The following is a 17,740-nucleotide window of genomic DNA, read 5'->3' as shown; positions in this document are numbered from 1 at the left end:
CATGCTGTGCCAGCTGGGTGGCATTCCATTCCCATGCTAGCTCAGGTATTCCTGTGCTCTGCACTACAGGTCCCTGGAAGCTCCTTCTCATGCCATCCTTCAAAACCCTTTATTGAGTATCTTCATCTTCCTGCCCTGTATAAGTGAAGGCTACAAAGAAGGCTTGCTTGGTGATGCCATGGCCTCAAAAGCAGTTTTGAATCCTTTTGCTTTGTCAGTCAGAGCTGTAAACTGCAACCGTATGACTTTAGCTCCAGAGAGGGGTTCCTAGCATTATAGCATGTTTCTAGTCAGGCCACATAGCCAAAGAAAATGATGAAACCAGACTTCTTCTTGTGGTCAGAAAGAAACAAACAATTTGTTTTGATTGAAGGCTCAGTGCTGTAGAGAGGCCTGGAGTTCCGAGCAGCTGCACAGGAATTACAGAGATAGGGGCTGGTGCTTGAGAGCACAACTTACCTCTGCCACAAGTGAACCCAGGGCACGACAAGGGGCTGGAGAGCTGAGAGCAAGGCTGGGAGCTGAGAGACACAGAGAGAGCTGTCACTGAGCTGGAGAGCTGAGACACAGAGCTGTCACTTCTGGCAAGGGAGGTCTTGGCCAAAGTGATCTGCTTTTCTCAACGCCAATCAAGATTTTTGTGTGAATTGCCTAAGTAGACATAAATAATCTGGGGGGAATTTTCTGCAGGAACTCTGGCTCCTGTGTTGGGAAGGAGCATCTTGATGGTGGGAGCTTTGGGTCAGCAACACGTGCTATTACACCTGTCTGTGGCCAGAGAATCTGTCACTTATGGCTCCATCCCTACAGTGCCTGCATCCTCTGGGCAGTGCAGCCTTGTGTTCTGAGGCTGGCAGCTTTTATTTTATTCCTCCAGGTCAATGCAATACTTGCCCCATCACAGTTATTCAACCCAAGAAGGTCCAATGTCTCCTGTTACATAAAGCTGAACAAATTTTAATACATTTTCTTTAGATGCTGAAAAAAATCAGTTTGGTTTGGGATTGAACTCAGTATAGGAAGCATGTTTTTGGTGTGCTCAGATTCCTTCAAGGATTTTAGACCTTAAGACTCCTCCTAGTATGTAGCTCCCAAACAGGTTTTTCCATGAGAGAAGAATAAAACCTCCCTTTTCTGAGGTTTCAGAAAGTTTTCAGTCTTGTGCTAGTATAGTGGGAAATACTAAATATTACTTAATAATTATTACTTATACTTGTATTACTTAACTATAACCCATACTACTTATTTATTGGCTTTTTGCTGAAAAATGTTTTGTCTAGACAATGTGTTTGAGAAAGATATTCTCAGATTTAGAGTCCAAATGTCACCTTGAGAACATTAGATGCTGGCGTTCAGACTTTGCCTTTTATTGTGGGTTTGTTGGGGAAGGTTTCCTAATTCCTATTTTACAGATGGGAAATTCAAAATGCTTCTTAACCATTCAGGGGTATTGTTAAGATAAATATTTGAGGGGAAAAAATGGTAATATAGAGTCACAGCTGACATATGGTGAGCACCCCAATGTCATTTGTCAAAATCTGTAGTTGCTTCACAAAAGCAAAGGTGAGTAGAAGAATCAGAGCTGCCATTTAAAAACGAGATTTTGCCTAAAGCTGTGTTGAAACTGCATCTTGGGAATTTGTGCAAAAGGGATTTCTGCAGAGCTTGTTGTTGAGGAAATCTTGCGAGAAAATGTGATAATTTTTTGCTTTGAAACCCTTGAGAAGAACTAAACCACGAAAAAAATGAAGTTTAGAGTCTGAGTTTACTTTCAGAGCTCTACCATCCACCAGCTGTCTGTAAGTCAGTCAGGCAGCTCTCTGTTTATCCCTGTAAATTTAGGTGGTGAAATATGGCCAAGGGCAGCAAGAGCTGTGGATGAGGATGGGAATTGCCTGCCAGGGCCACCTTGCTGCTCCAGAAAAGCTGTTCAAATAGAGATGGGCTGGGGCGATGTCACAGCTGGCCAAGATGAGCATGGGAAAATGAAATATTGTGACAGGAGATACAGGAGTGACTCGGTGTGTTGGCATTCCTTTCTTTTCAGGGTGAAGACATGTGAAAGGGCCTGTCACTGACAGAAAGACCCTCTCACATTCTGTGGTGGTGAAACTTTCATCCTCCAAATAATGCCACGAGCTGTATGTTTCAAGTAATTTGTGTACACATAATGTTACACCACGGGAATTCAGCATTGTCTCCTCACCCCACAGCCTCAACAGCTCAGAAATCTGCTGGTTTATTTGGGCAAAGGGTTGGGGTTTTCTTATTTTTTCATTTTTAATGCGTGTGTCTGGTAAATTGCATTTCCTTCTAATGTTAAATTCTGTGCAGGCTGAGATCCTTCTATTGTGCTTGATTAGCTGAAACTCACAGATAAGTCCTTAAAAATCTTTAAATCTTTTCTAATTTCCATGGAGTGACTGCACTAGGGGATTAGGAATCTCATCTTGCACCTCTAAGCGTCTAAGCTCAAACTTTTAAGTCAGTGTAAGCAAAGCTCATTCCTGAGAAAAATTGAAACTGAGGAAGAAAATAATAGTATTTCTAAGGAAAAAAAAATGCAATATACAGTGGGGGAGTTTATCCATCTGTATTCAGCATGAAACCCTGTGTTGATTAGGGGCTTTGTGAAAAGTTGATTTTCCAGTTCAGCAAAACTTATAGAAAAAACATTTGCTTCAGGTCAACTGCAGCTAGTTGCCCTCCCTCTCACTCATTAAAATGAAAAGCAAGCGTTCCCACTTCATTCAACGTTTTTGATCTAAAGCAGAGCTTTAGAGCAGAGCTTCTGAGCAGAGCTTCTCCCTGAGCTTGGTCCTGGTCACTGGACTCAGGAGGATTCTTAATTTCTGTGGTTACAATGGCACTTGAGGTCACAAATAACCAGGCCCCAAACTGAGGAACACAATCCAGGGTCCCAGCCCATGATGGATATCTAACCAATGGAACGCCATGGGTTGAGGAAATAGTTTTCATCAGTCCCTTGAGAGGAGGAGCTTCACTTTGCCTGAGATGGGCCAGATGAGAGGATGTTCATCTGTAGCTGATGGAAACTGTCCCTGTGCTGGCACTGCTGAGACACTGCAAATCCATGGGCAGTTCTGGGCTCCCCACTACAGGAAAGACCTTGAGGGGCTGGAGCATGTCCAGAGAAGGGAATGGAGCTGGGGAAGGGTCTGCAGCACCAGAAGCAGCTGAGGGAGCTGGGGTGGCTCAGCCTGGAGAAAAGGAGGCTCAGGGGAGACCTTCTGGCTCTCCACAACTCCCTGCCAGGAGTGCAGCCAGACTGGGATTGGTCTGTTCTCCCAAATAACAGGAGACAGGACATGGGGAAATGGCCTCAAGCTGTGCCAGGGGAGGTGCAGGTTGGACATCAGGAGGAATTTCTCTTCTTCAGTTGGCCATTAAGGAAAATTTCTTCATAGAAAGGCTTTTCTAGCATTGGAAAAGGCTGGCTAGAGAATGGTGAAGTCATTATCCCTGGACATATTTAAAAGTCATGGATATGGTGCTTGGAGTCATGGTTTAGTGGCGGCCTTGGCAGTGTTTGGTTAACAATTGGTCTTGATGTTTTTAGAGATCTTCTCCAGCCTAAATGATTTTGTGATTTATAGAAGAGAACACTGCCAAATAGCACTGAGATGCTATATTAGCTTCTGACTTGGTAGGAGGCATCAGTAGACTGGATTGACTGTTGGAATAACTTTTCCACACAGCCATAAATTGACAGTTTAATCACAGTGTTAAGGAGGGTTTATTTTTTCAGTAATAACTTTGGTTAATTTTATTATGTGTTTCACTTTTCCGTCCAGCAATCTTCAGTGCAAAAAGAGTGGCTTCAAAAATAGAAGGGAGAAGGGGCAGTGTGTAAGGGAGTTTGTCGAGCCCTAGGAATAGTGCCCTGCAGTGTCAAATCTTACAGAGCAGGCCAGCCAACATTTTTATGGTTGTTTTTGAGAAACCTGCCTTCTGCAAGTTTGGGAAAGAGAGCTCTGCTCATCTTCATGGTGAAGCAGTGGTGTTGAGATGGTCTTGTCACATGCAGATCCTTTGCTCTAGATGCTTTGGGGTTTGATGTTGTGCCTGAGAAGGTATGAGATCATCCCCTGATCTCATACCATCTGTTTAACAGATGGGTGTGGATGGCAAGGCTAATGGTTAAAAACCTGGCTCCACTTAGGTCAGTGGTATCAAGATCTTACCCACGATTGGAGGGGGAGGAAGAAAAAAAGTGTCCAAAGATAGGTCTCCTAAATCACTGCTGGGAAAGCCTGTAGGCTTTAGAGCCTTGTTTATTTACCCTTCTGTCATTTGGCTGATAGTTATTTGTGCTTGGCCCTTGGACAGAGTATTTATCTTTATGGCTATGTCTGTGTGATTGTTGGTGCAGACTATTAATGCATGTAACTGCTGACAGATATGGAAGAAGTGCAGATTGTATTTCTGATGGAACTGTGAAAATTATAAACTTAGCTGGTATTGGTCAGAATCCTGTTTGTCCATGCTGTTCTGTAAGGAATGTAGCACAAGTATCAATCATGTTTATTGGCAAGTCAAGGTGTTCTGTTTGCTGCACCAGACCAGGTGATTAGGTTGTTTTCTCGTTAGCTGAACTGCCCTCTTTTTTTTATTTCTTTTCTTCTCTTTAAACACCCAACACCACATACATCATCCCTGGATTTCTTTAACCCACAGAATACAATTTTTCTACCCTCACTGAAATGCTAAAAGTCTGTGGACTGGAACATGGCTGGGTGGGGCACTATTCAGTTTCCAGCCTAAAATCCGGCGATGGCTCCTAAAATACAGACCTCAAGAGATTAAACCCAGCTGTTGCACAGGTGCACTGAGGCTGTGCAGCAAGGAAGTTTGCCCACTTATAAACTTCTGCCTGCGTGCGTCATTAAACCAAGATATTTTTGGATCTCAACTATATACTTTTTGTTTTTTTGATTAGGCAAGGCAAGTGGTCTTCATTAAAGCCGCAGGCAGCAGAATGGTTTCATCTAAATTCTCCCCTGTAATTGCAGAAAGACAAACACAAGTCTCATAATGCTCTGATTCTTCCCCATCCAGCTCATTCAGCCATTTCTATAATTGGGAGTAAAGCCTACAGAATCTTAATTGTTTGTCTAATCTGACACTTCAGCATCCAGTCTGCACTGAAATGGTATATGTGGAGTTACATTTTATAGATTTTTCTCATTGACTCTGAAAGAGCTGTGATATCCCATTAGGAATACAGTAAAGGGTCTAGAGAGTCAGTCCTGTGTGGAGCAGGTCAGGGAGCTGGTGGGGCTCAGGGTGAAGAAAAGGAGTTCCAGGGGGACCTTCTGGCTCTCCACAGCTCCCTGACAGGAGGGGTGTCAGGCTCTTTTCTCAGGGAGCAAGGGACAGGACAAAAGGAAAGGGCTTCAAGCTGTGCCAGGGGAGGTTCACTTTGGACATCAGAAGGAATTTCTTCACTGAAAGGGTGGTCAGGCATCAGCAGGGGCTGTGCAGGGAGATGGTTGTGTCCCCATCCCTGGAGGTGTCCAAGGAGCAGCTGGACGTGGCACTCAGTGCTCTGGTCTGGGTGGCAAGGTGGGGATCAGTCACAGGCTGGACTCCATGACCTTGGAGGTCTTTTCCAACCTGAATGGATCTGTGGTTCTATGGAATACCCCAGGGAGTAAATGCAGTAGAAAAGTTGCTTTGAAGAAGTAGTGTGGTGTGTTTATCTGAGTGAATTCATGTGCAGACCCAGACTTCTCTTGCCTTTGCAGAACTTTGTAAATAATGTGCAATAAACAACTGCCCTGCAGGCAGGAAATAGTGACTACAGTGTGCAACTTACACACTACAGTGTGTAACTTACTTACTTAAGTTACACACTGTAGTGACAAATGGGATGGTCACTCCCTGGGGCTCCCCTGGCTGCTGGGGGACATCCAGGTAGTGACAATCCCATTTGTTCCTACTGATTCCAGCTGCAGGTGTGACTGAGAGGCAAGGGGAAGAAAAACCAATCAGTCCCCACATGTTTTTGTTTTATAAAGTCAATTCTCCTAATGTGTGCAGCCAGTAATGGTGGGGCTAATTGTAATCTTTGCCATAACCCTTCCTGGCTTGAAGACAAAGCTTGTCACTTGCAATGACTCTTCCTCAGGTCACAGCTACGGTCTGGAGGCAAAAAGCTTAACACTTCTATAATGACTAAGAAAGGGGGGAGGTTGCAGTTTTATGCAAGGGTTTCCATACCACAATGTGCTGCCTTTCTGATTGTTGACTTGCTCCTGAACAGGACAGGAGGAAAAAGAACATGTCTCTGCACAGGAATCCCCTTGAAATTTTGTAGTTTACTTTAAATACTTCTCTTGGTGCTTCTCCCGGCCAGAGGTTCACTCTGCACTCCTGTTTTTTATAGCTACTGACATATGCATTGTCACTGTATTTCTCTGATGGGATTTTTTATCTCAACCCCAAAGCCTCCTGTATCAGTGAGGTCTGCAGTTTAATTGTGTGTTTTGGAAGAAAGCATTTCCTCTGTGTTTTTGATCTTATTATCTGATCATTGCATTGGAGCTACATTTGTACTGTATTTGGAAGCAGGCTGTTCTTGTAAGTTTGACTTTAATGGGCTCCAAACAGAAGATTACCATGCTGATTCAATACAGATTGTTCTGTATTGTCCTGAATGCTCAGGAACATTTTGCAGTTCCTGAAATGTCTACTTCCAAGCTGAAAATGGCAGCACAGCAAGGCATTGGCAATGGCATTTCAACCCAAAAGGGCACCTAAGTCTTTAAGCTGCCATTGTCTGAAGTGGAATTTGGTGCAGAAATCTGGTAATTTATATTCTTGCACAAAAAGTCACCATGAGGGATAGAATGCTTCAAAAGAATCGAGGCTTCTATTACTTTTCATTCAAAAATAAATGCTTTAAATGGGGTTATGAAGCAGGAGCTCACTGCTGGGGTCAATCCTCTCCCTGAAGGCTTGAGGCCTGATTAGCTTCAGGCTCTTAAACTGTGCACACAGTTGATACAACAATTAATGGGATTGTGATCATTGGCTTCAAGTGCATCGAGGTGATCCCTAATGTTTCTGAGGTGGACATTAGAAACATGGAACTTGAACTGTGTAGAATTTTCACTTTTGCTATGAAGAGGCTTTCAAGAGCTTTTCATTTTAATGACGTCTCACTTGTTTACCAAGGTCTGTTTTAATGTGTTCCATTTTAAAATAGACTGATGTATGTTTTTTAACTCTTGTTACATTTATGTTACTTTTTATTTCACTATTTGCATCCATCAGTCTTTTTGCTGAGAATACAAACTCTTTTACCTTTCCTCAGCTGATATGTGGTTGAATATCTATTGTCCTGTTCATAAGGGACTGTAGAATTGAATTTTGATCCAGTCCCACAGCTGACATTCTGCTATGGGCTGTGGATGTCAACAATGTGAAACTTAAAAAGTGGATGAAAACGATTGTAGGAACATGTTTGTTAGGTTTACTGTATTATGCAGTAGATTTCACTGCAGGACAAAGCTGTTATCAAGGTGAAATGTATTTTAAACTTCAATTCTTCAGAAAATAACCTATAGATAAAGCTGTGATAGCATAAAAAAGTAGATAGTTTTGAATTAATTTTTTGCAAATGAATGATAAAATCAATGCCATGGTTCTCATAAGGGTTGTTTTTGTGTTTTCAATTAATTTGATTGAAAGATTATGTGGGTCACTCTAGCTTCCCTCTTCATGGCTGATATTCTGCTGAGATGCATGTGACTTTTCACATGACTCCAGTCTCACTTTAGGCACACCACAAACTCAAGAAAACTATTTTTTTTACTTATTTGTGTTGTCCTCTAAATCACAGAATCATAAAATTGTCAGGCCTTAAAGATCTTAAAGATTGTATAGTTCTAATCCCATGCCATGAGGGGGTATAAACCTCTACTACAACTGTGCTAGGGAAAAAAAAGCACACTTGCTCTGGTTTTATTTAATAAAAGCTGCAAAGTCCAGCACAGGTGATTGAATTCCCAGCCTTCTGCCAGTACCTGAAGTGACATCCACACTCACAGCAAAAAACTATTAATTTCATTTGGTTTTTCCTCAGAGATTCCTATGGGGAAAAGAAACTTATCATCTCTAGTCCAAAAGCACTTGTGAACTTTTTTTGAAAGTTGGTGGGAAATCCCCTTAGTCCTTTGGGTTACAGGACAGTGAATTCTTTCCTTGCCATCTGCAGCTTTGGAACACCTGAGCTGGGAAGCGTGTGTTTGGCATCTGCCTATAAACAAGAGTGCTTCTACTTCTTTTTGTGTCTGTGTGTTTGCCAAGCAGCTGAGAAGGACTTTTTTCTTTCTGTGTATGTGTGTGACTGAAGGAGAAAAGGGCAACTGGAGTAAAAGGCAAGGAAGATATTATTTCCAATTTTTTATTTTATTTTAGGCTTATTTTTTCTAGCATGGTAAATGTAAACTCCATACTCTGATCTGCAACTCACCATTTTCTATGCTTTCCCTTGAGATCAACAGTATCAAACTTTTAAATACACCTTCATACAGAAAAATTTTTGTACAACAAATCGTTTCTCTAGCAGCTATTTTCTGTGGGAAGATGGTTACATTCCAAGCCATTTAATTTAAAGTGCAGTGCCTGAGATTGCTTTCCTTGTCACCATTGCCCAGTATGAGGTTCTCATCAAATTTTTTGGAATAGTAGGTGAAGTTATTGTTTCAAAATTAGTTTGACAAACTTGTTGAGTTTGGACAAGTGATGAATATGTCCCAGTTTAAGCCAGCAGGGAATTTATACTGCTTGTCCCTGGACTTCTTTGTGTCAGGTGCTGTTCCCAACTCTCCATGCAGCCGTGGCGTTCCCCTTCTGTCCTGGCTTGTAAGGACCTCTGGTACTCCAGCCCAGGCTTTCTCTTCAGCAGAACTTTCCAGTTGTGCAGGACTCTATGGTGGTTTTTCACTGTTGGCAGAAGTCCACGAGGATGCAAACCACCAAACTCACATTCTCACTGTGACCTAAACCAGGATTTGAACTGAAGTCCCTGGAGGTGAAAAACCAGGCTACTAACAAGTGATGGGAGAGCCTCACATAGCTTGGTTCAGATAAAAAGCTTAATGTTTAGCTTTTCTGAAACCATTCTGGTCCAGAAAGCAGCATTTCAGTCCCACGAGAGTAGCTTGCCTTTTCTGATTTATTGCATAATGAGCTTGGGACTCCATTTCTGAAACACCAACAAAAAAATCATTTTTTTTCACAATGATTTTGACTAAAACCAGTGAGAAAAGACATGCATGCAAACATTAAAACAAAGGAAAAAACAACACTTAGAAGGCCTCATGTTTTGCAATCTCAAACATTGGGTTTGTTTTCTGGAAAACAGTCTGGAAATGTTTCCTCTTACTTGAATTTTTGTTTTACCATAGTAGTAAGCCTCAATGAGAGAAGCAAAACTCTGGTCCTTATGCCAGAGGGGTCTAGAAGAAGGACTGGGTTTAAATAGACATTAGAAAAAGAAACTGATAGTAAGAATCTGAATCACTGCTACCAGACTAGGAAATGGGTGTAATTTCTGTCACTGAACATGAGTGGCGAGATAAAAGTTTTGGAGAACTGAAAAATGTAGGGCTGATCCTAGGACAGGAGTGTGCATTATAAATTGTCTTCAGATGGTTCCAGGTTTATGATTCTGTAATCACTTTTCTGATGCAAAAAAACAAATCTCAAGTGTATTAATCTTCATGTGAAAATATCGTACTGAAAAACCCCAATGTCTTAAAGATCACTCATTATTTACTTTATTTGGCATAGCTTAGCAAAGACTTCCCTGTTAAAATCGTGGCAGCCTTTGCTTCCTGGGGTTTCATTTTGGTCTTCCAGAAAACCTTTGCACAAAGCACTTGGAAGATGCTAATTGACTAGTAAATATATCCTGAAATTGCTGTTCTGATTTTAACCCCAAAAAAGTGGTTTATTTTGCATCCTGAAATGATTAGGAGGTTTTCACTTCCCTTATTCTTGATACTCAAAAGTTGAAATATGTGTGGGAGAGACATGCAGAGGAAGAACTGATGATGTGAGAAGTACTAGATACAACTACTGGAAACAGTGGTTCCAGTAGATGAGACCCACTCAGATAATAAAAATGTGAGTCAGCTCTCACTCATGTGCTAACAGAGAAGTCAAATTTTCTCTAACCAACTGTTTTTTTCAATTTTCTGCATAAACACAATGATGCATCAGGATATGTCTAAAAATAGTTCCTCCTCCCATGAGGGATATATCCACAAACCCTGCACAAAACCACTTGTGCTTCTCAAACACAACTACTGTGCTGTGAAGCCGTGGGTGAGTGAAGGGGCTTGGTTAAGATGAGTTTCAATCAAACTTTAGTTAAAGCTAAGCAAAAAAAAATTTATATAATATCTGTTCTGAAGGGAAGCAATGAGCTGAATGTGCTACCATGGTTCTTCCATTTAACATGGGTTTGTCAAGTCTCACGCTGCTCATTGGTGTGATGAGCTTCTCTGAGTTTCTCCTATTTTTGCTAGTTTCTGGAAGTGCTGTGTCCTTCTTAGCAGAACTTTTTTGCTTTCCCAATAACTATTAAAAGTTATTAAAAGTTCATCTGAGCTGCATAGTTTCATACAAAAATTTAATTCAGCTGAATTGACATATGGCAAAAAAAGGTGACTAGAGCTGTTAGCTTTGCTGTGGTCAGCTCGAGTAGGAGCTGGCTGAAAGGGCAAGATAATATTTGAATGGGATGTAGGAATAGTGGTGTTACACTGGGAAGCAGGAAACAAGTTCATTTTTACATTTCTGGTTTTGCTTTTTAGAAATCAGCTGTTATACTGAGCTGCTGCTGTGTAGCTTGGTGAGAGAAGAAACATTCTGACTGTCCCCTCTTTCTGTTGCAATATTAGCTGGGACTGGTTGAAGTGCACACAGGTGGTGATGCTGCTGTTGGGGACCGTGGCCAGGAGTTTTAGGGTTGGCTGTGGAGCTGGACACACAGGTGGGAGACACAAGGCTGGAGAGGATGTGACAGGGCAGCACTGAGGTTTGTCATCGTGTGGAAATCCTGCTTTCTGTGGGTCACTGAGGTCAGTGACAGGTTTTGTGCTCTCCTCTAGAGGAGTTCCTTCTGAGCACCATCAGGATGTCAAAATCAGGGAATCACAGAATGGTTTGGCTTAGAAGGGACATTAAACTCTTCTCATCCCACCCCCTGTCATGGACTGGGGCACCTCCCAGGCTGCTCCAAGCCCCATCCACCTGGCCTTGGACATTTCCAGGGATGGGGCAGCCACAGCTTCTCCATGCAACCTGTGCCAGGGCCTCACCACCCTCCCAGGGAAGAATTTTTCCTAATATCTAATCTAAGCCTACTCTCTTTCAGTTTGAAGCCATTCCCTTTGTCCTGCCATTCCAGGCCCTTGTCAATAGGGGGAATTTCAATAGTCAATAATTTCTCTCCACCTTTGTTCCCTTCAGGTACTGGAAGGCCACAATGAGGTCAGGTTCTCTTCTGCAGGCTGAAAAAACCGAGTTCTGTCAGCTTTTCCTCACAGCAGATCTGCTCCATCCCTGTGGACATCTTGGTGCCTCCTCTGAAGGTGCTCCAGCAGCTCCATCTCCATCCTGTGCTGGGCCCAGGGCTGGAGGCAGCTCTGCAGGTGGGTTCTCCCCTAAGGGTACCAACTGCCCCTGAGTGACATAAACCACTCAGTAAATGACAGAGGTTGTTTTAAGCCTGACACAAGGAGCTCAGCTGCCACAGCTTCACTGAAAATTACGTCTCAGAGGAGCTGTGTTTTTTTACACCTGCTCAAAACCTGCCTTGTGAGCTCCACAGCACTGGGCATACATCCTGCAGCTGGTGTCTCACACACAGACCCAGGTGAAAGCCCAATATTTCTGGGCTTTCATAAATCCTGGTGTCAAAGTTCCATCTTAGATTCCTCTTGAGTCACGGAAAGCTGTGTTCTTAAGAGGGTTAGTTCAGTACCCTACAAAAATGAGTTGTTGTGGTCTAAATTAAGTAAAAATAGGCATCAATTTTGTCTTCTGAAATGACATAATCCTGCTCCCATTTAAACCACTGTTGGGATTGAGGTGGACTAGAGCTCGATGTGAAAACAAGTGCTTTCAGAAATCCCATCCTAAATAAAGAAGAGTTAGGGGTGTCAATGTGGTGCATTCTTGAAAAGAAATAAAAACCAGAGAAACCCATTTGAAGTATGACTTCAAGAAATCCTGTCATTTTGTGCAAAGAGGTGTTTGACAGATATGTACAGTTCCTAAAATGATAACTTCAGCATTAAACTTTGAAAGATTAACAGTAATCTTTTACAAGTTAAAAAGAAAATTCTGGCTGGGCTTTTCAAAGCAGTTCTAAACTTTAAATATAAAATAGTAAGTGTTGCATGGGTTGTATTTTGCCTTAATCCTCAAGTGCATAATCCTGAAATAAATTTTGAGCTAAGTCCCCTGTGACCAGAAATATTCCTTTAAACACTAGGGACTGAGCCAGCTATAGTTTCATTTTATGCCAACTAGCCAGATGTATTTTAAAGAAATAAAATTCTATTCTAAGAAAAATAAATTCAAAACTCTTTACCATAAAGTCTAAAAAATAAAGCTAAAAACCAACATAGACTTTATTTCCACAACAGCTTAGAGTAAATATGAGCAAAATCTGTGTCACATGGGATGAGAACTGATGTTTGTGCATTGCAGGGGCATTGTCTGATCAAGGACCAGGGCAATTGCCTGGGCACACACAGGAAAGAAATTGCTGAAGGGGTTTTATATTTGATAGTGGCATCTCCTTTCGTATATAGCACTGAAGCCTTTTTGACCAAAAACCGCGGAAATTTTTGCAACTTTCATTGCTTGGCTGAATTTCAAGAAGCTTTGCTTTGAGTGAAAAGCTCTAAATAATGAAAGAGGAGCACAGGACTTGACAGGGTGTGATTCTTAGTGCAGTGAATCTGAGTGCAGGGAGGCTGCCCTGGCCTGGCACGTGGGTCTTGGCATCACTCACAAAACTGGCTCCCAGTTGTGACTCCTGGTAGTGATTCACAAACAGGGGCTTAGAACTGTGCTGGAGTTACACCCTCAAATGCATGTTGGTGCCCTGGTTTTCTTCCATTCTCCTTCACCATTCTTTCCTTGCATTCCCTTTTCTGTACTCCTCTGCTGTGAATATTCCTCCATTCACAACCCCTTCTGCCATTTAGCATTACACCAGCAGAAAATTACTGCAGGAGTGACTTCCATAAAGCAGCAAGTAGACTTGAAATCAAGGAACAGTTTCAAAGATGGGCTTGTTGTGCTCCTGTGAACGTATCATAACTGTAATGAGGGTTTGGAATACTTTGACATATGGCATAGGGGTAACCTCATCGTTACCCACCCACAGTGACTCTGATCCTGGGTGATCTCATTCCATATCCTCAGTGCAGTTCTGGCATGTTCCCTCTCTATGGAAGGGAGAATAGAGAATGACCTTCCTTTGAAATCCTAGATGTATTTACATGAGACCATGCCAAATGCATTAACAAGTGGTGGAGTGGAAACCCTGAGTGAGTAAACATGGTCAGCCCAAACATATGTAAATATATTTAAAATTTTGTAGTATATCATGCTTTGATTTACACCGCAAACTATAGGAGGAAATTCCAGGCCAGTGAGAATCTGCTCTGTTAATTTGCTTTTAATTGGTATTTTGTCATGGCACAGCATGTCACGCTCTCAGGGAACTTTTAAATCTCCTTTTTGCAAACTAGATTTGGTTGAGGTGGCAGCCCTGTTTTGTTGTGACTGACATGGCATTTCCTCACACACAGTAGCAGCTCCTGGTGGTGGTTATTTGTGATGTTGCAGTCTCCTATATCCCTATATCTGCTGCATTCCTGCTCAGAGGAAAAGAGAAGGCTGCTGCTAAGCTTGAAGCAGATATTTGGCCGAGTGCTTCCCTGGTTTTGGACGGGCGTTCCTCCTTGGAGCAGCATGCCTGGGCTTTGAGAGGCACGTTGTGATGAGTGAACAGCTATATGAGGAACTTTCAAACTTTAAATGGTATCCAAGGAACCTCCAGTAATAAGGGCTTCAGCTTCTACCCACAAGTGGTCCTGTGGGAAAACTGGTCTTTGGGTTTTATTTCCTGAAAGGAAGGATTGTATGGCAGGGCTGGGGCTTCTGGGTCTGTATAATCAAGGCTCGGCATGATGAATTGGATGTACTGGCATCTGTTCTGTGTGCTTTGTAAGGCTTCCAATAAAATATGAATTAAAAAGAAATATGCTTCATATGCCTATATGGGACATATGGCAGTTAAAGCTTTAGATATGGCATTTTTGTTGAGTTAAAAAGGATGTGTTAGAACACACATAAGTTGTACAGTTCTTACAAAAAACAGAGGGGCAGGGAAAATTTAGGAAGCCAGTCAATGTAGATCTAACCTTCAGTGGGGGGGATTTTTTAGGGTGCCAGGGTTTGCTTCAAGCTTAGAGTACCTTTAAAAGCTGAGGCTCCACACTGCATCATGTTACTGCATATAATCCTTCAAAGAGGGCAAGGTGTGAAAACAAGCTAATAAATGTATAAGGGCTAAAGGAGGAATTTTACAGATCAGAGTCAAGGTTGCCAACCTTTCCCCACCACAAAACCCCAACATCCCTCTCCAGGAACTCAACCCAGAATATTAGTTTTGGATGACTGCCTTTGCAAGTCAGTTCAGTGCAGATGAGGACCCGCCCCCATTATCAACTTCCAGCCCTTCTATGAGTGCAGAAAAGGAAAAAATAAAAGATGAGGCTGCAGAAAGATTTTGGTCTGCAATTGATTATTCAGCATTGTCAATGTGCTCTGTCTTTCCATTGTGATGATTAGAAACACGATTAGGTAAATCAATTGTTTCCTATCTTGCTTGTGTTTTGTCCCAAAGCAAAACCAAACAGTCACTTTTTCTTCCTTGAGCTTTCTGCACATGAGCTCCTCCAGATGCCTTTTGTAGGTTTCTGAAGGAGCTGCAGACAGAAGAGAAAAAGAGAGGGCTCTTCCCTGGGAGGTGATCCAAGGGAATATTTGTGGAAGATACTTCACAAGCTATGGGTAGCTTATGAATCCCCTGCCTCAAATTTATGAGAGGAATTGAACAGAAGATTAAATGCTTTGTAACGTGATTTGGTTTCAGTCATTCGAGCTGATCATGAGCTACCCACTGTTCAGACTGGCTGCTTGCAAGAGGAAGATATTTCCCTTGAAGGGTTTGTAAGTTCAGTGCACTGGACTGACAGAAAACAATTTATCATCATCCTGTGCCATCTCCTTGGAGAGCTTTCTCTGGTCCCAGCACCATGTGGTCTCTTCCACGTGGTGCCTGTGTTTCTGCTCTTCCTGAATCCCTGAGACTGTGAAACTTCTGTGTTTATTCTGGTTTTCTCCTGACCCAGAAATGTCCTTTCCTGCATCTCACCTGGGACATTACTCACCATAGCAGCACTAACCCATATTCCGCAACTGGAAACAGTCTCCTGGGGACAAAGACCAAAGGCTGCTTCTACTTCTCTGTCTTCTTCAGCATATGGGTGGGCTGGAGCCAGAACCCTTTGAGGGAAAACCTCTGAGATGGGAAAATGTTTGAGAAATACCTGAGGCCCCTGCTGGACAAGAGGGGGACAATGAGCCAGCAGTGCCATGAGGACAAGAGGGCCCCTGGAACCCTGGGCTGCATCAGGAAGAGCAGTGCCAGCAGGTCAGGGAGGGATCCTGCCCCTCTGCTCAACCCTGGAAGGCACAGCTGGAGAGCTGTGTCCAGCTCTGGGATCATCAGGACAGGAGGGACATGGAGCTCCTGGAGCGGGGCCAGCAGAGGCTGCAGGGATGAGGAAGGGCCTGGAGCATCTCCCTGCCAGGGAAAGGCTGAGGGAGCTGGGGCTGTGCAGCCTGGAGAGGAGCCCCAGCTGAGAGGGGCCCTCAGCCCTGGGTGTCCCTGTGTGCAGGGAGGCTCAGAGCAGGGCCCAGGCTCTGCTCCAGGGCCCAGCAATGGCACCAGAGCCACGGGCAGGGACTGATCCCAGCAGGTTCCACCTGGACATGAGGCAGAACTTCTGCCCTGGGCAGTGCCCAGGCACTGAACAGATTGTCCAGAGAGGGTGGGGAGTCTCCTCACTGGAGGTGTTCGAGACCCCTCTGGACACAATCCTGTGCTGTGTGCTCTGGAATGGCCCTGCTGGAGCAGGGAGGTGGGACCAGATGAGATCCCTTGCCCAGTCTGTGATTCTGTGTTAAAATAATACACATTTCATTTCTCTTTCAGAGTAAACAAAGAAAGTGCAACTAATTTCTAATAGTGCACATGTAATTTATGGCAATGCAATTTCTGCCAGCTCTAAGGGCTTTTGCTGCTGGAAAAAGACAAGTGAAAAACTGTGTGAGGTGAACATGAACTCCACGTGAATGAGATTGGAAGAGAAATAGAAAATGCTTCAGATTGTTTTATATTGAGGCAGAATTATGGGGGTATATGTATTCTTGGGTGCCCGGTCAGAAGCACCTGGATGCCATCACAGTGCACACTGTTATTATTTATTACCTGTTCCTGTCTCTGGGACAGCTCTCCTCCCTGCAGCCTTCTTGCCAGAGGATATGGTAGCAATGGCTCCAGGCCTTGCCAGGCACAGCTCAGCAAAGCATACATATGACCCCATGAAACCAAAACATACTCTCAAAGAGCTCTTGTACTCCAGGCCTTCCACTTCAGGAAGGATATTCAATTTCAAAGTATATTTACATATTTACTATAGCACTTCCAAGAGCAAGGTTTTTTTTAAAAAGGTTACAGCAACATCTGTTTGCCTTTGATGGAGACAATTCCTCTTGCTTATGTTCCCTATGCTGTTGAACTTCTGAATCTTACAGAAATCTTCACCATTTTAAACTATCTAAAGGTTTGATAGGTTTTGGAGTAAGTGGTCGGAATCTAGTTGGCTGCAGAATATTCACAGGTGAAACTAACAACACAGCAGTGCACTTTTAAAGCCCTGTGCTTCTTAAGTGTGTTGCATTTGCTAAAGTTAAAGAAAAAAGCAAAGTCTGACTATGTCTGTGGCTCATACTATGCTGTGTGTGACACGTGGCAGCACAAAAGTGAGTTTTCTGGTTGCTCCATAGTAGTGAAGTGGGTGAAAGGTGGGGAAGAAATTCAACAGTCAAGTACCTTTGTGAATCCTTTGTGGAATCTTCAGTGTTCAGGACTCATGAGTCTAACAATAATAAGGTGATTGGATTAAAAATGTGAAACGCAAAATATGAAGCTGGCAGGGTTGAACCTTGGACATAAACACTTGTTACACTTTTTAGCTATTTTTTGCAGCTATCTGGTTTGGCAATACATTTTTGTCTAAAAATTCCTAGTGGCTGTAAAATGTATTGACATCAAATACTGTGAGATGTGTCGGTGCAACTCCATAGAAATAGGGTAATGCCAATTAATTTTGTTTGTTTGACTGTCAGCTATCCAGTCAGTGTTCACCTGAATGTAGGAATGAACTTTATAATAATTTATTGCAGTATGCTAAAATGTGACACAGTATTTCTATGTGATTAAAGAGCTACAGTCATAAAACCCTCACAAAATATGAACTGGTTTGAAATCTGTTCATGAAAAGTGAATGCATCACTCTTACCTTCACCTCAGCTGCTGTTTGTTCTGTTGATA

The 17,740-nt window shown here is 42.8% G+C and overlaps 1 long non-coding RNA gene across 1 annotated transcript; it reads right to left on the bottom strand.

The window, feature by feature from the left end:
* Positions 1–8,518: 8,518 nt before the first annotated feature.
* On the bottom strand, positions 8,519–16,664 carry LOC135301024 (uncharacterized). The gene is made up of 3 exons (XR_010362783.1): positions 16,616–16,664; positions 15,513–15,627; positions 8,519–9,235 (listed from the first exon to the last, which is right to left on the bottom strand). It is a non-coding gene; the product is annotated as an uncharacterized LOC135301024 (long non-coding RNA).
* Between the last annotated feature and the right edge of the window lie 1,076 nt (positions 16,665–17,740).

Source organism: Passer domesticus, chromosome 5, assembly GCF_036417665.1.
Source record: "Passer domesticus isolate bPasDom1 chromosome 5, bPasDom1.hap1, whole genome shotgun sequence".
NCBI lineage: Eukaryota > Metazoa > Chordata > Aves > Passeriformes > Passeridae > Passer > Passer domesticus.
Note: the sequence above shows the minus strand (reverse complement) of the source record. Positions and strands in the feature narration are given on the sequence as shown.